At 36.3% G+C, this 23,725-nt stretch overlaps 2 long non-coding RNA genes across 3 annotated transcripts in view; one reads left to right on the plus strand and one right to left on the minus strand.

Annotated features, from left to right (window-relative positions):
* Positions 1 to 3,170: 3,170 nt before the first annotated feature.
* Positions 3,171 to 20,915, plus strand: LOC111940830 (uncharacterized). 2 transcript variants are annotated; one of them, XR_002869725.2, is made up of 3 exons: positions 3,171 to 3,379; positions 5,478 to 5,599; positions 8,659 to 9,307. It is a non-coding gene; the product is annotated as an uncharacterized LOC111940830 (long non-coding RNA). The 2 variants fall into 2 exon arrangements; XR_015280596.1 differs by lacking the exon at positions 8,659 to 9,307 and adding an exon at positions 20,731 to 20,915 and having other exon boundaries at positions 3,174 to 3,379.
* LOC147648087 (uncharacterized) overlaps positions 11,277 to 23,725 on the minus strand; it is a 43,354-nt gene continuing 30,905 nt past the window's right edge. The window contains exons 2-3 of the long non-coding RNA XR_015280597.1: positions 11,999 to 12,098; positions 11,277 to 11,527 (exon numbers count right to left, since the gene is read on the minus strand). This is a non-coding gene — a long non-coding RNA (uncharacterized LOC147648087). The remainder of the gene's footprint in view (positions 11,528 to 11,998; positions 12,099 to 23,725) is intronic.

Raw genomic sequence — 23,725 nt, forward strand, 5'->3', positions numbered from 1 at the left:
ACTCTTATTCATACAAATGGTTGGTTTAACACACATTGAACAAATAGATACATAAACTGGCTATGATAAATGCTTGTGCTGTATGCGGTTATTTATTATGTGTTCCATTACATAAATTGGTTGCAGAATTATAACAAATGTTCTTTATTAATCTTACCTTCCCTGTGGCTGGAGAATGACTTCAGGCAATTATCTTCAGTGTGGAACTCAATTCCATTATTGTTGACAGGCAGAAGAGGCTGAGCAGCTTCCTCATCCAGCACAGACAGCTCAAGTCCTCCTGCTTCTGCTTTTTGGCATCCTGCATCTCATCTTGCCTTTGTGTGTTGGCATGGTGTACCAAAGCATTTCTTTATCATACTACTGCCTCTAGTTCAGACATTTTTGAGAATGCAGATTCAAGATAAAACAGTCAGAAATTAAAGAACTTAATAGTCCTTATTTTTACAATATATAAATTACAAGACAAAAGAAAATTTGCTTTGTGACAGAACTTTCACCATGTCTTGAATGTGGCTGAGTTTTCAGTTGTATTTTTTGTCCCTATTTCACTTTAAATTTCCCTGTGGAAATCCTTTATTAGAAGAAATCTGGACTGAAGGAGTGGGGTGCAGTGTGCATAAAAGATAAACCTCTCAGAACTTCCATTCCTATTTGCATTGGTTAGATAAGAACTAAGGTAAGACCACAATGCTATTCTATATTATTTGGATGTGTAAATTATGTGGTTAAAGATATAATAGCCCTGCTTCACAGGCCCTAAACCTGTGCCAAGCTTACTGAATGCAATTCCACGGACATGAATGAATTTCTGATTAAGGCTTTGTGAGAAGAAGATATTTTTCTGCAACTTTAACCTGGTCTAGAAGGGTGAGACTGTCACAAATTCTCAATGTTCAATTCTCAACTCACAAGGATAATACAAATTAAAATCCTGGGGATTTCCTCCCCTTTTTCTCTGAAGAATTTATTAGAACAAGTTCCATGGCCACTGTTGTCAGGCTACAAGAAGGACCACTTACCTGCTTTTTTCTTCCATAATAATATTTGGTATTTTTCTGAGGTAAATAACTATGAAAGCAAATTAATTTTGCAATTGCAAGAGGAAAGAAGATGAAACTGCTAAGGAAGACCTATTTTCTAAGTGAAGAAAAATGTAACTGGAAACTGGCACATGCTTAGCACACTTTTTAAAATGCCATTTTTAATGCTGCTGCTGTTTCTTTTGAGCTGCGCAGCTCTGCGAGTGCAAGCAAGCTGCAACCTCTGTGTCACCCTTGGTGCTGCCTAAAGCAAAGAGGCTCTTCCTGCTCCCAGATGCCAGCCTGAGAGACACAGCCAAAGGACACTCCAAGGCATGGCTCACACCCGTGCTGAAAACACAGCTAAGGACTCTGTGGTAAGAGCTCCAGCAGCTGGGCATTGAAGTTCTGTGCAGGGGAAATACCTCTTAAGATAACCAGCTCTGTTGCCTCCCCAGTGAAAGGACACAAGAATGGCAGTGCTTGGTACTTTTACCAAGATGGCAACCAGCTTGTTTGATGGAATTTTAAAATAAAATTAACTCTTGGTACAGAAGTATTGTGGGAAAAGCAATTAAGCCCACACATTGTCTTAGAGATGAGTGAAATTTCACTCTCAGGGGATACAAAATCCCAATATATAATAAAATCCAACAGATGCTTCATACATTCTTTTGCTTATATGTTTTTTCATTTATGATAGAATGTTTTACTTTATGGTAATGTTTTCTACCTGATCATGTAGAAGGTGTCCATGCTCATTGGTAGATGATCTTTAAGGTCTCTTCCTACCTAAACCATTTTATGTTTCTATCATTTATATTATAGAAAGATAAAAAAATGGAAAACTTTAGACACCTGATGGTTTAGTAGACAGTTTTGTGTACACCCCTCTGACTCATTTTCTAACCTTTTTCTTGTAACTGTAATTGAAAATTCAATATTAAACATATCCAGCAGTGCATTCTTTTGAAATGCCACTTGTCTCATGGCCTCTTGGCTTAAAGAAGACTAGAAGCCCTCAAATACTGGGTAACATTTAGTAGTGCCACTGCGTTCTCACACTTCTGTTGCAGTGTGACAGTGTAGGAACTTCAGTGGCAAAGTAACCTTGAGTATCTCCAATATATTCTACAGTATTCTACAGATCAATATATATATATTTATACATGTATATATTATATGTATATTATTGTAGTGGTTTAGATTTGCCAATTTCATTTCTTGGCTAATGCACTAAATAAATGTTGTGGTTTTAAAGCAGCAAGTAAAAAATCGCTAGAAAACTTATTTTTTTGCTGGGAGATGTGGATTAGAACAAGAGCAAAACAGGTTTAAATTTTAAAAGGAATAAAGAAAGTTTATTAACAAAAACTACAAGAATAAGAAACTAGAATAAAACTTCTAGAACAACCCTTCTCTCCCTCACTGTCTAACTATTTCTTTATTCACATGACAACTAGAGACAAAAAAAATCTTTGGTAGTTAAAACAGTCTCAATTTTTGCTATAATCTTTTCATCAGTTTTTGTAGAGAAACAGAAGTCTTCTTCTAATTTATGGAGTTTTTCACAAGAAAAATGATTTCTTTTATAGTTTTTTTATTTCTCTGATGCCAGCTGCCTGGAAATTTTGCTATCAGTTCACTCTTCTTATTTTACATCACTTTGAGGTGTATTATGGGTCAAATGAGTCTGGGGATGTAATTTTTAAGGATGAGTTATTTAAAGGCAAAAGTTTTCTTCATTTGTTTTTGTGAACCTCTCTGGAAACAGAAGGTTTTTCTTTGCCTTTTAAAGGCCACAAATCTTCAACTATTACTTTTTTCTCTCTGTTCCAGTATCTCACAGTATCACAACCACTTCTCTATTTGTTCAAAATCTACACTTTGAAACACTTTATTCTTCTTAATATACTCTGTCATGAATTAAAGCAGTTTCTTTTTAGAACACTATTGTCTATCTTCATAGCTTTAACAGAAAAATATTTCAGCTTATTAAAGTATCTTCTTATTCTCTTTTCTCTTTCTAACACTTAATTCTTTTTACTGTCTTTGATGGGTTTATGGTGTTTTCTTACATGTTGATAATTTTTTCTCTCTCTCTGGGAAAAAAGAATTCATCTACAAGTCTCATTTAGGTAGTAAAAGAGTTAAAGTCTTGGAAAGCTGCAGATGTTCATGGAGTCAGGTTTCAGTTCAGCAGTAAAAACTACAGACCAAGCCAGGTTTCTCCCCCCTCACTTTCTGCAGCCTTGTCTGGCCTGGCTGGGGGGAGGAGGAGACCTAGACAGAGCCAGTTACCTCATCAGAAGCTGGAAACCAAAGAGAACAAGAAATTCCTGGACTTACATCTTAAAGTAGGTTTTCACAGGTTGATCTCACTTTTCAATAGTTAAAATTACTGCCAGTTCTTAGAAATGGCTATTAATTAGTCAAGAGAAAAAACTCTCATCAGCCTCCAGCAGTTTTAATTTCCCTAGCTCTCAAAGCTAACCTTAAAAGTATAAAACTTGATATATATATATATAAAGCAGAAGATTAAGAATACTGGTATCATAAAGTCTCTTAAGGACAATTATACATATTGATTATACATATTGATATTCTACAATATCAACATATCTGTCTATTCCAGGTGTCTGCAATTAATATCTTAAAATACTTAACTACCAGAATGTAGTTATTTAGTTAGTTATATATATATGTATCTATATATGTATCTATATATATCTATAACTATACTATATGTTAGTATATATATATGTATCTTACCTTATGTTTCCTTGTTCAGGCATAGTGAATGCCATTTGTATTTTATGTAGTTGTAAAAGATCAGCTAAGTGAATATATGTCAGTAAATGGAGGGAAATGAGGAGATTCCAGAAGTTAGTTTTTATAGATTCAAAGCAATGAGATATTTATGTGACACTGACCTATGAGGTAGAAGAGTCTGAAGTGGAAGTGGTGCAAATATACAAGGAGTACCTCTGGAAAGAGAAAGGCCCTTTCAGTAGCACCAGTTCTGTGTTCCATCCTTTCAGTCTGCTCCTCCTGCTTATCCAACAATCTCATTTCAGGTACATTTTATTTTTTTTTTCCACTAGAGTTTTCCTTTGGACCATCTCTATTCCACAGGACAATCACCATGGCCTCGCCATTATATATGGCAGCATGGAAAAAATTAATAGTAGGAATGTTAAAGAGGTGAAATGACAGGGGAAAATAGATAATTTAATGTTACCTTCTGCCATGATTTATCCTTCAAAATTCCCTAGTTAAAAAAGGAATACCAGTACAACTGTGAAGCTGACCAAAGTCAGCTTTGCAGGAGAATAGCCTAAGAACACAAACCATTCATTCTAGGTAAGGTGAGTCTTAGAAACCTGTTAATTTCTTCAGATAAGGAGATGGTAAAATTTACTTAAGAATTATCCCTCAGTTTTTCTGTTCTTCATTATGTTGTAACTAAAAACATTACAAAACTCTATTACAAAATGTGTAATTTATTTACATAAAAATATATAGAATAAACTGCCTCATATCAATGAATTTCAGTGGGAACACCAAGAGATAAAATAAATTCTGTAAAAATAAATTAAAAAGTTGTGTTCAGAATCACATGACATGGTTACCTTGAGGCGAGCTGGTGTTTGAATTTAGAGCATATCACTTATTTCACTAATATCACCTGGACATACATTCACCATGTAAGAGGAAGAGGGTGGATTGCAAAACTCAGTGGAAACGGTGTCTACCCAAATGAGCTTACTGCCAGGCTCAAGCCAATGGTATTGCCTGTCTGAATTCTTTGGTCTGAATGGATACTGCACTGAGCTTAAAGTTATTAGGTTTTAATATTCATGATGCATTGAAGGGAGAAAATCAAAGCCTAGCAGCTGTTAGATGTCCAACACATGCAGATGGATCCAGTGTGGTAGTGAAGAAAGGTACAGAGCCATGTGCACAGCCTCTAACTCCTCAGTGGAGCTCCTTCAGCACCTGGAATTTTGACAAGGCTTTGAAAAGTGATATCAGTTCCAGTTCACATAATTGAAAACAGCAATTCTGAAAAGTGGCAGGTGACCATAGGAGCTTAGAGGCAACCACTAAGAAATAAAAGCTTGTCTGGTTCCTCTAAAATCCTGCCCCCGGGCAGTCATTTATTATAAGTTCACTTCCCTATACAGGAGACTCAAATCAGAAATTTGTATGATCAGGAATGCAAAGCAAGAAATTGGAGCCATGCTTGGCAATTGTGAGATCTGAGGAATGGTAAAATGTGCATCTTTGCTTAAACAGATACATTTGTCATGTACTGTTAAGCAGCTTATCACTGCTGGCTCACCTTTCATCAGATATCTCTATTGTTTACCCAGCACATGTAATTTTGCCTTACTTTTATTTCGTCAGTTGATTCTTTTTTTTAAAAGGGTCCTTTTTCTTTTTTTTGTGTAGTCACAAGCTGGATTCAATTGGTGTACACACTCTGGTCTTCATCCCACATAGTCTTAAATCCACCAGTGTGTCTTCAGGCAGAGAATGGTGGGTGCCTGCATGAGAAGCTGCTTTCCCTCAAGGTAAATTAACAAGAAGTGCAGTGACCCCTGTAATGTTTTACCTTTAGACCATATCTTTAAATGCAACGTTTTTCCAAATACCACAGCTGATTCTCCTTTTCTGCTAAAGAAAACTCCAACATTAATTCTGGCATTGAGATTTCTTACCTCAAAAGAACCAAAAAAGGACACTTTATCTACTTCCTGCTCTGTGAAGACTAAAGTGACTGCAGCTGAGGGCTCTGTCCCCTCTTCATGCAGGTAGCCCCCCTAATCTGGGGGCTGAATGCTGTCACAGGTTACTCCAGGCCTCCTGAGCTGAAGAGTCCTCTGGGAAGAAGACATTCCCAGTGAAGGATTATATCCATTTTATGATCTCCATGGCACAAGAAAATACATCTGTGAAACCAGTTTGATTCTCAGTCCTGCACTGTTATTCTCTATATTTTATGGTTTGCTTTTATAAAATGCATTTACAGACCTTGTTATGTACAAATAATGAATTCTCTGATATACACTTTTTCTACCACGAGGGAAGCAGATACTCCTCTTAGGATTATGGGTATATCTGCTCAGTTTTCTAGAAAGAGGTTTTAGTTCATAATAACTCCACTTTGTCAATATTACCCTAGAGCCCAGACTTGCACTTTAAATTGAGCACTTTATCCTGTAGTGAAATGATATTTTACTCATATCCAGGCAATTTCAGGGATATTTGGTGAGCCATACTCCATGCTTTTAGTGGGTTCACATGAAAGGATAAGTCTGATGTATAAACCTTTTCTGCGTGCTTCTCAGTGCAGCTCTATATATTATATTCCTGAAGTGCTCATAGAAAAGGGAAATCACATTTCCAGACTTTAAAGAAACTACACTTGTTCTTTTATAAACAATTTTGTATCATGTTTTAAGAGAAATTCAGCTTTAACATCAGAGCAAAAAATTAAAATACACTTTCCAGAGGATTGTACTGATCTTTTTATTTTCAGGATGCATTTAATTTATTATTTTTTCTATGATGTCAAAGTACAGAGGAAGGATTAAGAAGGTAAAGAGAGCAAAAATTTATTAAATACCTGAGGAAGACATGGACAAACTTGTGTTGCAGACAACAGAACATAAGGGAGACAAGAGGAAAATAAAGTTAATACCTCTGAAGAATTCTGTAAAAGAACACCTTCATGTTAGCATTGTTATAAAAAATCTCTTCTATCATTAGGAAAACTTTTGGGCTGTTAGTTTTTGATAAACACACAGATGCTACAGGAAAGGAGCCATGTACATATATTTTTTATTCTCAGTCTAATATGTGATTAAAACGTACTCAAATACCAGTCAAGACCAAAAGCACATTACCTCTGAAGTAATGTTCTTTTTCATCCACAATTTTAAGCATTAGGCCTTTCCAATTTACTTGAGGTATTTCCAAGTTATCTACCGCTATGCTGCTTAAGTGCCAATATCTGATGTTTCCTTTTGCTGTAAATTGATTCTTTGTACCTAGTCAGATGTGTGAACCTTCCCACTGTGCTTCTAAATACACTGAGAAATCACGTGAGCACTCATGACTGGCACAGGCAGCAAAAAATGTCAATCACTCTCAAAATGTAAGGAAGCAAACTGGTGCCTCCATTTTTGCTCTTCAGTCTCTGCAGGAAGATTAGATGGGGACTGCTGCTCAGCCCTGAAAACATCCACACTGCTCAGATGAAGCAAAAAAAGGCCTGTTCCGCTTAGCTTTAACCTTCTCGTCATTTGCCCCACTTTTTCCCATTCTGTCTTCTTCTTATAAAGGCATTTTTTTATTGCATCTTGAAAAATGCCAGGTCTTTAGGGGATGTTGCTTATTTGTGCTCAGATTTGAAGGAGGGTTTTCTTTACTTTCACTACCTCTTAGTAGGACTGATTTTGAAATATTACCGGTATTGTGACAGTTTACTTACGTAAATACAATCTTCTGAAAAATCACTATTTCTTCTCATTGAAGGTAACATTTTAGATTAATAAGAAATTACAATCTCTGAGTAATAAACTCAAGGTTAATTCTGCTATCCACTATTATCATCTGAAGCATGGTGATAATTCTTAATTTTGAGGACTTACAGGGGTTATTTTTTTGTTTGTTTGTTTGTTTGTTTGTTTGGTACTGTATAGAGAGTTATGTGATAAATTTGGCTGATTTATTTTACTGGGTGGACTTGGAGCCCCTAATTAATACAAAATATCCTTGTAGTCTATAGTTTTCTAAGAAGTTATTTAGAATGAGGAACTGCTGAAATAGGCTTTTTCTAGCCAAACTCTGATAGGGTAGAGACACCATAAGCAATAATATTCTCTAAAAATAAAAACAATGTTATAGTCACAATGAATATATTTGACATGACAAGCAGTCTGAGATTGTCACAGTATAAATTACATATATATGTGTATAATATATATTTATATATTTAAATGATATTTTATATATATATTATATATATATAAACAAGCATTTGTACTATTACTGCTACTTTTTCTGGAAAAAATAATTTTCTGAAATAAAAAGACAAATTATTTTTCCTGCACTGAAACTTTAGGAACCCAAGGAATATGCCAGGTTTTCTCAGATTTCAGTCCTAGCAATTCAACATTTGGGCCTCCATGCTGTAAGCTTACATCTCTTAAGACTCAATGGCAAGAATTATTTTAGCTCATGATTGACACTTTGCTTTAATTTTTTTAATTTTTTAATTAAATTGCCAAGATATGGGAGAAACCAGGCAATGGGGTATTTTTAGAGCTGAGGAGAACCCACCTTTGTTTAGTACAAATGGATCAGTTAGAGGGAGCAATAACTGAGTGTACAAACAGGCTTTTTTATGGGATGCTTGACAAATCTTCTGCCAAATTGGATAAATGTGATCAAAAGAAATAATCTTTGCTGACTAAGAAACTCTCAAGTTTTGAAAATTATAAAACTGAGACTAAAAACAGAGATGTGGAAAGTTCTGTGGCATTCCACAAAAGCCAGCCTTCAGTGCCAGAAAGAATGGATCAGACATCACTTTGCTAGATATAATAGCTCTTCTTTTTATTTTCAGGGTCTGTACTGAGGTGAACTGGAAATTTTGCCTGAATATTCATAACTGTGGCATATTGGAAAAAATAATTCAATAGCCTTCAGAAAGTTTCAACCACTCAAGGTATTAAATGTCCAGAGAGTGAACTAGAACAGAACATGAAGGTTAAAAGAAACAATGAAATAAATTACCAACAATGGCTTTTGGGATTCAGTTCTACTTGTGAGATAGGATGGTGGTTTACAACCAGCTGAACAGGTCAGCTCAGGTTTCTTCTCTTGTGTGGACACAGAAAGAAGTCAAGTTTATGGATTAGGATTTCCTGGTGGATAAACAGAACAAAAGCACACTTTGGCCCTCAGAAGGCTACAGCTTTAAACCTACATGCATGACCTGCTGTGAATCTTTTCGATAGAAAACTTTCCATGGCTGTGGTGTCATCCAGTAAAAATGTGTTTCTGTATGCATCTCCTTTTTTTATTAAACCAAATCAGGAGTTTTGAATTTGTTTTGTGATGTCAGGTCTACTTCTGGGTTTGTGAATGTCTGCACATGAATGCATTTCTTTGTGTACCTGTATCCATGAGCTCTTCCAGGTTTGCACATGAACAGATCTATGATTAAAATCTTTTTTCTCACAGAAACTAAAAAAAAATAATAAAATAATAATATTAATAATAATAATAATTATCCCACAATTATATATTTTACCCTGATTAATATCTGTGCTCTCTGAAGCAAATAATTTGACCACATTTTTATCTTCTAATTTCTCTAAATATATAATTGTTTGAGTCAGTAACAGAAGAAAAATTAAAGCATTTGGAATCAGATGTATTTCAGACTGAACAGAATAGAATAGATAGACAGATTTCTGACTACTACATGGAGGGTGTTAGCCATGCAGTCACCTTTAAGTAGATATTAATTCAAATTTTCCACCCTAAAGAAATATTACCAGCCAGATGCCACATAACTCTGAACAAGGGAATTGCTCATTTACACAGTAACATCAAAACTGAAAGAAAAAAGTAGTAATTTTCATATGCAATACTCAGTATCATCTTTGATTAAAATTGATCTTCGTTTAAATTATTTAAATAAGGTAGCTGTACTTTGATCATGAAAGCTCATTTTCAGAGTGAAGACTGCATTCCAGTCTTGATGCCCTAATTAAATATGATGGCCTGAATTAGCATTCATCTATTCACTGTATTTGTCACATCTCAACCAAAAATATATCACACCTTAAACCACCCTGACCTCTCACTCCTAGAGCTGGGAAGTCTCACAGGAGTTCAGAAAGAGAATTCAACAGTTCAACCACAACTTATTTGTGATAAAGCCTGCAATATTTGTATGAAAAGCACCAGCAATACCAGAACAGGGTATAACACATATATATCACAACGTTTAATTTTGAAACCTTAAGTGCAAGTGCACATGAACTTCCACAGCAGAGTGGAGTTTAAGGACTGTCTGTTCAGTATGCAGTGCTGGCAGTCAGTTTTTCTTGAAAAACTACTTCTAGAGTTTAGCTGGAACTTGGCTGTTAGATTCCACTGAAGCTTGTGTCAGTGAATCCTGAGTGGTTAACAGGCCATGGAAAAGCCTGCCATCTCTTTTACTCTTTAGTTTTACTAACTTAGCTCTTACTGAGTAACACCTGGCCCCAGAAAAAACTCTCTGGCAAGAAACTCAGCAGATATGCAAAAGACCACGGGAGAATACCAAGTCAGAGTATCAAGGGCCACAAAATAGTACTTAGTTCTGAAAAATATCTGATTTTGAAATAAAATAATTTTCATGCAATGCAGTAGACTATCAACCTGCAATAAAAACATACATAAAAAATAAGGCAGAAACACTAATTATAAAACAATATGCTAAAACATTATTTAAGGCTTTATAGTGATTGATTTTGGAATTTGTTATAGAGATACAGGCATGGTGACAAATAGGTTTTGTTCCACTGAATAGTGAGTTCACATGACTGCCCTGGCAGCAGGAGAATGTGTGAAGTTACCATTATCAGCACGTGTGCTGTGACTGCTGTCTAATATACTGCTTCCCCCAACAGCTTCATTTAAGCAGGTGAAAATGCAAGCTGGCAATAAAAGACATGAAATTCAAATAATTTCAAAGTCCCAAATCTGAAAACAGAAGAAGATGTGGGGAATATTTGTCTTCCTAAGAGCTCATGAAGAAGAAAGATGGAGGAATATACTTATGTCTGATCTTGAACCACTTTCTCAGATAATGGGTATTCTTTAATTTCATGAGCGAATAAAGAGAATTCTTTTCTCATATGGAAAGCTAGAAAGGTGTTAAGCACTTCTTCCCAACAGTGTGGAGGAAAAACTGTCATTCTGTGAAAAACTTGGGGTTTGTTTTCACTGAAAAATAAACACAGAAACAAAATCCCCTGCAAATAATATCTAATGAATTCATTAAAAGAAAAAATTAAAAGCATTAATTTGTATTTGCTATAAAAAAATCTCATCATAAACACTGGAGCATCAAGTTTTAATTTTTAATAACTACCTGAGATTTTTCTCCTACCAGAAAAAGTTTTGAAAGTATTTAGGGGTTTTAGCTTTATGTGAAACAATCAGGATGAAATACTATATATACTATTCGTGATATAAACTATAGCTTCAATGTATCTGAAAAATAAATACAAAAAAAGTAACATTATTCTGCACATATTGATCCCAAATGCATGAAAGTTCTGAGACTGAGCCATTATTTCCTTAGGTTAAATCTGGCTGTACATTCTTCCTGAACTCCACAAGTCTTTGGGCTGTGAGACTCTAAATTCTATTTAATCTCTTCTATAGACAGCAGAGCAGTGGTAATGATGCCACAGGTAACATATCCATTCAGATACCTAGGAAAAACACCAAGTGAGAATCATACTTGATTTAGAATCAAGAAATGTACAATGCAGGATATTATCTTCTGTAAATTGACATCCAAGATCTGCCACAGCTCCAGTTCTATTCCACTCCTGAAAAAAATTAGATAATACTGCACACTATGTGAATCTTGTCAGAATTTGGATTTGCAGAAGTGGGAGCAGAGGAGGATGGAAACATTTATCTCATTATCTTTAAGGGGTAACCCTGGAAAAGACCAATAGTATTGAGCATTCCTGGTAGGGAATCCTTTATGTTATACAACCAGTATCTCAGAACAACATATTAATACAAATTCTAGAAAACAAATTGACAAGGTGAGTTCATCTTGTTGTCAGTTGTTTTAGCAATTGGTCATCTTATAAACATTATATATGAAAGCTACTGATACAGCAAGACTTCAAAAATGTATTAGAAAAAAAGGAATTTTACTATGTTCTTACAAAAGCTTGATAATTAAATGCAGTAGGTTCATCCAGAAGAAATTTGGCAGATGATATTGGAATCTTCCCAGCCTTGATACCATGCAGAGATTCATGATACCTAACAGTGAAAAAAGATAGAGCACCTAATTAGAAGACATTACAGTAGACATACTGTGTATGAATTTTATGTCATTTTTGATGTTTGGGACCCTGGAAGTGCTCTACTGTACCTATATTTATAGGTTTCATTTACTTCCCTGGCATTTACCCAGTAAGAGCAGTATTCGATTTAAGAGATTTCTTACAGACAAGAGCAGCTTTTTCTTCAAAGTTAAATGCCAGAACCTACCTGCCCATAAAGAGCTTTGGGTTCAGCCAGTCAGGCCATGTATAATTTTCCATCAATGCTACCCTCTTCTGGAGTTTGTACACTGAGAAAACACAGATCTAAGAAAGTCTACGTTGCAACAACTTTACACCACAGTCACACTATCCTTTTGATGATTCTGATATCCTTTTGATGATTCTGACACCAGGTGCTGTCACCACCTAGATGAAATCAAGCCCTGTTCATATCGTAATGATTTTGAGTGTTGGAATTAATTTTTGGTTTGCACATTCAAGAAGAATTTATGATTTACATCTAAACTAAACTACTAATGTCTTCTAATGCCATTTTATTGCATTTTGTGCTTTGGTTAAAATTGGGCATTAAGGATATTTTTCTGATTTATAATTTTTTTTTCTGTAGATTTTCTACAGAACTTCTAAAAATTGTAAGATATTTTTTCCCTCTTATTTGCTATAAAGTTGTAAGGTGAAACACTGAACAAGTTCACACATTAGGAGCATCTAGAGGTCTGAATATTTTGGTTACTGAGATTTGAAGGGAAGAAATAATTTGACTCCCATACTCATTTGTTAAGAGAATTAAAACATGTAGAAATTCATGCATGATTGATAGAAACCAGAGGGTAATCTGTGAGAAGGATTGTCAAAGGAGGGAAGGGGAAGGGAGGGGAGGGGAGTAAATCTCTCTCAAGTGATAAGTGCAAGTTCACTATTGCATATGTCTGCAGTACACAAAATCATAGAGCATTAGATGATGATTAGAACATCATTTAAATGTACCAGCTCTTCTCCACTTGTTCCTACCTACAAATATATGTGGCTATTAATCCTTTATCAATCTTTCTGTATCAGTAATTACATGAAAATGAAGAAAGTTATTTTTGCTGTAGATTCTCTTTTCTCTTCTTTGGCCATGTTTATCAATGAGAAAATGGAACAATAAGATGACTTTTTATAAGTCAGTGTCCTAGCTTCAATATACCAGTGGTGAAAGTGACAAGAATCTTCCTTGAGATTAAGGCATAAAATGCCAGCTGGTGGCTTACAATATTTCTCCATAAATTCAGTTTCCATTGGCAGTTCAGTTTTTGACATCTTTTTATGCTATCAGAATGAAAGTCAGTGGACAATAAAGGCAGAGCCAGAAGGTCACAAGCAAACTTCTCAGCAGCACTGAGAAGAGAATAGCATTAGTTGATTTCAGATGAGTATCTTACTCCTGTGCTTTCAATGTGTCTCTAATATAATTTCAAACCTGAATTCTTCATCTGAAAATAGATCTTTGGGGTGAATTTGGAATTAACCTGTTTAAAGACCTAGACTTCTACTGAACACCAATGTGGATTTATTAGCTTTGTTCAGGCAGAAACCTTAACATTTTATGTAACAGTTTTTCTTTTTCCTGGGACAATGGGCCTTAACTGAATTAATCAAAGCTAATCATCACTAAAGGTGATGAAAAATGAAATCATAGCATCGAAGGCATATACCAACAGAAACGCATAGTCCTGCCCAGAGACAGGGAGAGAGTGAATGTAAAAATCAATGGCTGGATTATACCTGGTTCTATCACCAGTCAATGTGGCTTCAGAGGAAAGCAGAAGATTCATAAGCTTCTTGTAAAAAGGACTGTTACTATTTCTATCAAAGCTCCTCTAGCATTCACCAGGCAATCAACACAGAAGCAGGATAGGATTATAAAGGGGGCATCCCTTTATAAACCCCAGAAGAGCTGCCTGGAGAATGGACAGTGAAGCATACTGTCCAGTAATCCTCTGCACATTGCACACTGGACTTCCTTTTAGTACAAAAGGGTGTTTACAAGAAAGATGGGGACAAACTCTTTATCAGAAACTCTTTATTCTAACAAGAAGCAATGGTTTTAAGTTACAAGTGTTTAGATTCCAACTTGCTATAAGGAATACCTTTTTTTACAATGGGGTGAAACATTAGCACTGGATGCCCAGAGAACTGGCAAATGCCCCATTCCTGGAGACATTCAAGGTCACAGGAGAGGGGAACACTGAGCAATCTGATCTGGTTGAAGCTGATGGATGACCTTTAAAGGTCTCTTCAAGCCAAACCACTCCACAGATCCCTAACGAGATACAATATTTCTCTGAAATGGCTTGGTGCAGTGAGGCGTCATATTACCCTTTACTATTAAAGATTATTCAACCTGTCTCTAAGTTTGGGTATTTGGGAGACAACACATTATCGCTTTAATTTTTGCATTGCTATCAGGAAAACACTGTGGTATTTTAAAATATGTCTGCATTTTGTATATGGCAAATTGTCAACTTTGTAAGTGACAGCACACCAATGTAGTCAGTGTGAACCTCAGAACAAAATTGCTGGTAAGCATCCACGCAGAGATGAACTCTTTCTTGAGACACTAAATTGGCTGTGTTTCAGATAAATTATTTGAGGATGTGCTTAGGCTAAAACATTATCTAGCTTGGAGAGCCTCTTGTCATTGAGCCCATGTGCAAACACAACCTCTTTCCAGATAAAATAGGTGAGATTTCAAGGTGAGATTCCATTAATTCAAGGTTATGCCAATCTCAAAAGCTTTCTTTTCACACCACTCAGTTGGGAATGGTAGGAATTTATAATCCTTTTTATTCATGTATTTCCTCTCTCCTCATATAATGACTAAATAGTTAATTCAGATTAAATTAAACATAATTCAAATAAAGCTTTAAAAATTGGAGTTAACATTTGGTCAACATATAGAAGGTTAATGGTATTTTGACATGAAATGATGCAGTGCAAGGTAAGCCTCCCTAAATATATTCAGCACAGCGAGTCTCTTTAGACTTGGTGGGAAGAAGGTGGTAGTGCAATAAGCATGGGGTGAGGTAGGAGAGCATCTGACACTGTAGCCTGGCACAAAATGTAGCAGAGACTCCATTCCCTTGTTCTGGGGAAGATCTCACAGATTTATAACAAAATCTTGAGTAAACACCAGGGACATTTTGTGCCAAATCCCAGCATTCCAAAGCAGGGCACTCCTCAAGCAATGAGCAGAGGGTCAGGAATCTTCACTCTTTTTCCACTGAGTTCCATTATTCATGTACTCCTTTCAGTTGAGAGCCTTGTCTTGATGAGAGTAATCCAGCCCTGAGACTGGTATCCAAAATATTACAGAGACTCAATGATTTGGAGGTAAATTCCTTCCTCACCCTCCTGCATGAAGATGACAGAGACAGGCTTCCTACCTGAGGGCTTGAGCTAGAGTATTATACTAAAATCAGAAGAACCCAGCCTCCTCTTCCAGCTGTGAAAGTGATAAGGACTGCTCTATTTGATGCCCACAATGCTGTGTGTAACAGATTATCCTGAATACAATTAACAAGTAAGGTACTTCTAGAGACTTCCGTGTGTGCTTGTTCTTTTCCCTCAGAGAAGTGGGATCCCACCTCATCAGTGGAATATTTCTGAGCTTGAGCCCCAGGCCATCCTAAAGCAAGTAGGGACAATGGTTGATTTGAAGTATCTTGGGCCAGGAGAAGGAGATTGCACAAAACCAAGCTATTTTGATTGAGAATTTCATCAAATTATTGAATTGATGTGGTGATTTGGAAGCTGCTACTCGTCAACAGGTATCTGTCTATAGCGTGTTACAAATAATAACAGGACCAGAGAGAATGACATAAAAAACAGCCATAAAAACTGGTGTTCAAGTCACCTATTATTTGCCTGGCACAATGCTGAAAGGTTAGCTTCCATTTTAAGCAACCTGAAACTTTGATGAAACATGTATGAGTTATCCCACACGATGCATATTTTATAACAACAATATAATTTAATTAAGGTGTCATGAGATGACTATTCAGATGCCACAAAGGATGAGAGAAATGCAGGTATAGCCTGTATTTTTCAGTACTGAACACACAAATTTACACTCATCTTTATTCTTCATTTTTGTGTAGCTTCAACAAGACGTAACTACAAAATGAAAACCAGAATGAAAATATATACCCATAAAATAGAAATAAAAATTAAGTGTGCCAAAATTTAGGGGTCATACCACATTACAAATAAAATTCATCTAATGGTCAATGCTTCTTGTTGCTGTAAGGTGTTTATATACTATAACAAGCAAGCAGAAGGATCATGTTTCTTGCCTACACTTGGAAATTTCTCTTTAACGTGTAGACATTCACCAGACCTGTGTTGAATTTTCTAGATGTGCTGCACTCAGATGTTCCTTCTCTCTATCAGATAACTCTGCACTGGGGTATTTGGATGTTTTCATGGCTCACCAGATCAAAGTGGCATATAGAAGCCTCCAATGGGGCAAAATCATTATCTGCAAAGTTTACACTAAACAGAGGTTTTCATTTCTTTAGCCACCAGGCAAGTGCTGTTTGATCAGCTCAGATGTAGTGAAAATGGCTCCTGCCAATGAACTAAACCGCTGTGGGATTGCCCCAGTTTACAGACTGTGATTAATCTTGATCTTTGATAAAAATCTGATCGTTTCCATGAAAGCATGCTAAGCTTGTTCACTGTTTGTATGAAGAATGTAGGATTTTTTTTTTATTGATTAAATACAGAGGAAGTAACTTTATTGATCTGAGAGAGTTTACATCTAAGAACAATGGCCCTCACTCCCTGTGGCCTCTTCCCTACAACTGAACTAACTGCTCAGGAGATTATTTCAATTTTTGCCTTCCAGCAGAAGGATTCTATGGAGTTAAATTAAGTCTTCCTGACTTTCCTAAAGAAAACAGCATCTTTGGTGAATTTTCTTCCTGTAAATTTCACAGCAGTCATCAAAGCTGGCTACTGCTTGTGCTTTGCCTAGTTATTCAGAATTGTGTTCACTAGGCACACTGAAGGACATGAGGCTTTATTTTTGTTCCACTGCTACTGATCACTGAAGATAGGTAATAATTAGCTGAATTAACCTAGTGGGCATACAAATGTGGATGGCTAGCTTTCATTCCATGATAAGAATTGAAGAGTGGATTTGCTATACTAAACAGAGTATAATGTTGAAATTTAAATAGAGTTGTCCACTAATAGCTCCTCTAAGAAAACTCTGATTCCTTGAACATTTAAATATTTGCACTTCAATGTGAAGTATTCACCACATTAAAACTAACAGAACTATGCTTTGAAGACTTTGAAGAGAATTACTTTTCATGTGCCAATAAAAGTCTGATGCATATTCTGATTTTAAATAAAACAAATAAATAAAATAAATTAATAATAAATTAAATAAACAAATAAATAAAAACAAAGTATTGATATCTTAGTGCCTAGAACTTTCTGTTGTGTAGTTGGTATTAATCTCTATGAGACATTACCAGCTCTCAGGATTGTTTTTAGAAAGGTGGATTAAAAAAAGTGAAAAGTGGCAGGGAACATGTACTGAAATTATCTTAGTGTTGTCTCTGCCATTAAATTTCAGCCTTTGTGAAATGATAAGTTTATAATCAGCTCTATGTAAAATTAGTTTATCTGATTTATATGATTCCTATCACAAACAGAAGTGTGTTGTGCTTATCACCAAATCTGTTGTCTGCCCAATACTCACACAGCAGAAAATTATTGGAAGAACATCCCTGTATGCAAGCTCCTACATATGAAATACTGGTTTGCAATGAGAAAAACTGTCAAATACACAGTCATCCAGACATACTCTCTATTTCAATTCCAAATATATTAAAGAAGCGTATTCAGAAGAAACAACGAGAGCATTTGGAGCATCACCTGGGACTATAAGAATTCTCCCTATGAGAAACCCAAACCAGATTTTTGTATTAGATGGTTTTCAGCAGTTAAGTGTATTTATACTGTAAATAGTCATCATATGTGGGTAAAAGATTCCCCCTCAATATGAAGTACCAGCACAAAAACCTCACAGTGTCAGGCTTCGTTGATGAAAACAAAATTTTTGTTGTGCTTTGGCATGAATTACAGTAAGATAGGTTATCTTGTAAATATAAAGACATGCAGTATTTTATTAAAAAACCAATAATTAAAAGGGCCTCCTTGTAGGGCCCTCAGGCTTCTGTTTTTGTCAGCAGTTTTTTAAGATATACAGAAGAAAGTTCTTAGCAAGCACCTGCTACTTGCTTGGGCATCCTGTCAACTCTTTTTCTTGAGCCATTGTACAACTAGAAGTTAATAAGCATGCTGAGACACATAGCTTATTTTAAACTTAATACATTCATTAAGTATGTCAAGGAAGAGGAGGGAGCTTGTGTGATGTTACCTCCTGCAAGAAAGATCAGAACCTTAATGAAAGAAAACTTTGACATAACTTACCTGATACTTGGAAAGCAATAAATAACAGACTGTATTGTGCAAAAATCATGTTTTTGCTTTGAGTAAGCTTTCTGTACTTAGCAGTAACAATTTTTTCCCTGTGTTCTCCTATGGTGCAATTGCTGGCCCTAGAGTGGTCATTTTCCATATAGTAAATGACACTAAATTCCTTTTTTAACTTTTCAATAGAAAGTGAAAATTTCTAATTGATTGAGGTACAAATCTGATGTCCTGCAAAAAGGAGTAATTTCTTTATTTGACATGTAAGAATTAAAGGGAAGTGCAAGTCCTAGCAGTGCAACATTGAATCTATCATTCCCCAGTCCTAGGATACCATTTCTAGCTAGTAATCTGTAAAGCTGCTTTGCATTCCAGACCTGATCTTTAGCTCAACTGAAAAGCTATTATTCTTCACTTGCTTTCCATCATATTTTCACAAGATAACAAAATTCAAACAAGATAACAAAATTTAATATGATTATCATAATTTACACGTGTACTTCAGATTCTATCATTACATTTACATTTTTGTTTTAATGTAATTAAATACATCTTAAACAGCTTGGAAATAAATTAATTTCCCTCTTTCCCTTAAAAGGATTGCTATTCTGCCTAACAGTGCCAGGTGTTTTATTTATACATTGTAGACAATTTATGCTTTAAACTACCAAGTTTTAAGAGGGTTAGCTTCTTAGTTGTTACAGGCTTTGACCCTTGACGGATTCATTTTTCTTAGATTCATTTCTTGACTCATTTCTCTTTGCTGACTGTGATATTTTTGGGACTAGAGGCGATATCTTCACATCAAGCATTACGACAAGACATTCTGTGAAACTGACTCATAATTCAGACGTAACTAATCATACATTTGATTTCACTTTTGGAACCCTCCCCAGTAGCATTAGTGATTTTAACAGTCAGAACAGCTTTACTGTAAGGCTGATGCTCTCAACTGTGATAGAGTGACAGCTGAATTCTGGGACATTTGTGTATCTAAATGGAAAGGGTAGGTACCCGTCTTCTTCTAACAAGACTGGTATATACAAACTGAGTGGGGTGGTGGACGTGCTGGAGGAAGGGGATGTCACCCAGAGGAACAGTGACAGGGCTGAGAGGGACCTGTGTGAATTTCATGAAGTTCAGCAGGTCCATGTTCAAGGTCCTGGACCTGGATCACTTTTGTTAAGGTTCAGGTTTACAGCTGGGTTTGATCTTAAGGGTTTTTCCCAACCTAAATGAGTCTGTGACTCTATGATACGATTTGTCTCTTTTGTCCTAATTCCAAACTGTATTTGTACTGTTGTTTTGCCAGAGTTTTTATATTTTTTTTCTGATCAATTTGGAGAGCTACATCTTCAGCTCTACACTAACCACTAGTTCTAAAATCTATTTAGATTTTGGCAGAGAACCTGCTGTGGGACTGTGTGTCCACAGAAAGATTCTGTATTCATTTCCCAAGTCATTTACATACCATGTATTAGTATGCTGCAATGCTTGAATAGCTTCAGGTAAATCTGTCTGTGCATTTTGGCAATGTATACAGTTGATTATTTCACCAGACTCTCCATTAGAGTATGGTTTTCAAGCTTTCATAGTGGTAAAAATACTTAAAAAATCCAAGTGTCAAAGTATTGCCAGAGTCTACAGTAACCATTATCCATTTTCAGTAATAATATCACACTCTCAGTTCAAAATTGTCTTTTATGTCCAGACCTTTTGCTATTTCCTTAATTCCTAATGAGAAAACTAGAAATGTTTACTTTCTAAATTGTGTCTTAAATTCAACTATATATATTTTTAGAGGCAGAAAACTGGCAGAGAGTCCACGGGCTATTATTTAGGTTTGAATTGGGGTTTTTGTTTAGATTTCAGAAGCAGGCAGAAGATAATTTGTCTGAGTCCTTGTTCAGTGCTAAAGCATAAAAGAGAATGAGTCAAAACAGCTAAAATGTCCCTTTTTGTCTCTCTGCTATGCAGCACATTTTTTCATCATTCATGAGACCTTCTCCCTTCTTCCTAAGAAAGTTCTTCACAGCTCAAGTGGCCTTTCAGAGCATGGTTCCTCATCCAGCCCCTTGCATTTTTGTCACTTTATACTTTTCATCCCCCTTTTGCAGTTCTGCAAAGAAAGCAGCAACAGAGTTGAAGCAACAACTTCAAGCACACGCTTGAGCTAGGAGGAACTTCAGTCATGAGCAACACTGCTCCAGGAGGATGTGATCTGGAGAATCAGGAGCTACACCAGCACAGAATGAAAAATGAGGTTCACTCTCCTGGTAAAATTCAAAAGTTTAATAAAGGACAATAGGAGACAAAGGTAATAAAGCAAAGTTTAGTGGCTGGGTGTTTGGCACTCAGCCAAGAGCACACCTGCTACTTCTGGGACACCCTTTACACACCTTTTCTGTTGCATCAGCCTACTGCATATTCATAAACAATCATGCACATTTAAACTTTTCTCCAAACTAGTTTATATGTTCCAAGAACTGTTTAGCATGGCTCCTCCTCATTTAGAGCATGCACATTTCTTGGCTGTGGTTTTAGTCTGTTCTTATTATCACCTCCAGCCTGGGTTTTGGTCCATGTTTTTTTCAGATGGTAGGTGCTGATAGTTGGCATATCAGTAGCAGGGTCTTCATCACACGTTCATTGGATGTTATCCAAGCAAGCAGGCAGTTCAATTACCACAGGTATAACTATATCAGCCATTTCACTAGAATGTCTAAGTTTAGTTAACAGAAATAAAAACTATATCTTTATAGCAAGGTTACTTTAACATTATACATATAGCATCCATTTTAATAATTGCAAAAAGCCAATATTATAATATTGTATTATTATAATATAACAGGAAGGCACCTGAGGTCACAGTCTCCAGCTTAACCATAGCTTATCTGTAAGCGCACGAAATCCACTCTCAAACTCGAGGTGTGAGCATGTTAAAATCCTTTCATGCAGCTCCAGGCAGGCACCTGTGTCAGAAGCCAGGCTACAACAGCTACAGCTGACAAGTAATGGTTTCTTACAGTGTCTCTCAGCTGACTCCAGCTGTGAGTGCAGCTCCTTCTGCTTCCATCCCTTTCAGCGCCAATTCTGACTCGTTAACTTCAAATGAGCAGTGTTTTGTGCTATACTGGAGCACAGCACCTTTGTTGCTGTTAATCACAGACCCTGAGCAGAGCATAGGACTGGGTCCTTCCCTCTGTCTCAGGCCAAAACACTGTGACTTTAAGCTGAGTTGTTAACTCTTCACAGAGGCTGAAAGGAAGGAGCACTCACGTCCCATCAGGTCTGAGGTATGTCAGCTTCTGTGTCTCTCTTTCAATTACAGGAGAGACACAGAACCACTGTTCCCACCGAGGATGGGGCAGGTGAGAAGCTGTGTTTGCCAGCTTCAGCCAGGATCAGTGATAGAGTACATGGATGACCTTAAGTGAGTGGCTAAAATGTTTTTTTTCAACACTACTGTGAGGGATAATAAACGGGCAGCACTTATGCAATCAGGTCACTACCCATAGGTGGGAGGTTTCTTGCTTCTCACATTGAAGATACAAGTGTTTTCTATCTCATCTGAAAATAAGTAGAAATGCTCACACTGCCTCTAATTAACCCGTTTGGAGATTCACATTTACAAAACAAGAATTCTTTCATCATTTACTTTACCTTGAAATGGCAGGAATGAGAAGATCAGTCTTGGGACATACACACAGCCCTGATAACTACAGTAATCAGTCAAAATGCAGCATTACTTCTGAGTATTCTCTAATGTTGGGGTATTGAAGGTCACAGTTGAATCTGGACTGACAAAACCAGGCAGACATGCTGTGGATATATGAAAATGTTTGTATTGCTATATTTTGCAATATTTCAGTCAAAATAATATTTTAATCACAGTGTACCATCAGAATATTTTCTAATTTCATTTTCTCTGATCTTAATGCACCACAAAGTTTTCTCCTAAATCCTGCCCTCCTGTGGTCAAATGAAGATCCTAGTAACCAAGTTATTATTTCTCCTCTTTTACCCTTGCTCAAATTTTATATACGGCTCTTTTACCTCTCTGTGTGGTGAGTTCCCAGGTCCAAAGAGGGTATGACCACTGACTGTAAGCTGAATTAAATAGAAATCACCCAGACAATGCACTACAGTGAAAAAGCAAAAAATTGGAAAGAACATTTGTTTCAGCTTCCACTCCTACATCTTGTCATGGAGATAGTATCTTGAAGTTCTTATTATTTCTACCTCCTAGAACATAGGTATGGCTATTTGGATGCAAAGTTTACTACTAGAAATACTTAAGAACTATATTTGCAACAGGATGAAGCCAAGACATAGAAACTTTTGCAGTCATATTTTTCCAGTGGGGAAATAACTGGCAAGCTCCAGTGACAGCTGGTGGAGTCTGCTGCACATGTTAATTAATAAAATCATGACGACTAAGCAAATAAAAGAGGCAAGAGAATATACACTCTGGCCTGACTTAAGCAATTACCACAGTCCCACGTTCTGGGGCTGCACCTTGCTGCAAGTGTGACAATCACAGCTTCAGAGATGGAACACAAATTGGGGTCCCCAGGGGCTGCAAGAGGCCATGGAACACATTGAGTAAAAGAGAAGTGTCTGACAGCAGAGCAGAGCTATAAGGAGTTACACGAGTCTTTTCTCAGCAGGACTCAGTCTCACACAGGGGAGTTTTCATACCTGAAGCTTTTAATGAGTGTTTTATCCTGAGCAGGCTCTGACTAAATGATCATTATGGTTTTAGACTGCAAATAAAAATAATACTAATAATAAAAAGTATTTTGTCAGGTTCACACACTTTCTTCCTTTCTGTCAAACCATTAAAACTGAATATATGCAAAGTGAGGAAAAATAATAGACCTAATGGATTCATAATGTCTGCCTACTGGACCTTTCCCTGACTTTGCAGCTTGAACATGTAGAAAAAGTCCTATGAAATGCATCTGGAAAAAGCCATGGAGCCCTTAGAGTTTTTAGTAATGCATTTTGCAGAATGCATAGTCAATGTCTAATGCTCTTTCCCTTAATTACAGGGTATGTTGTATTAGTCATTTTCAAGTGAAAAAAGCCATACACAGAGAATGAGAATTC

The sequence above is a fragment of the Cyanistes caeruleus genome, chromosome Z, assembly GCF_971803275.1.
Source record: "Cyanistes caeruleus chromosome Z, bCyaCae1.hap1.1, whole genome shotgun sequence".
NCBI classification, from domain to species: Eukaryota; Metazoa; Chordata; class Aves; order Passeriformes; family Paridae; genus Cyanistes; species Cyanistes caeruleus.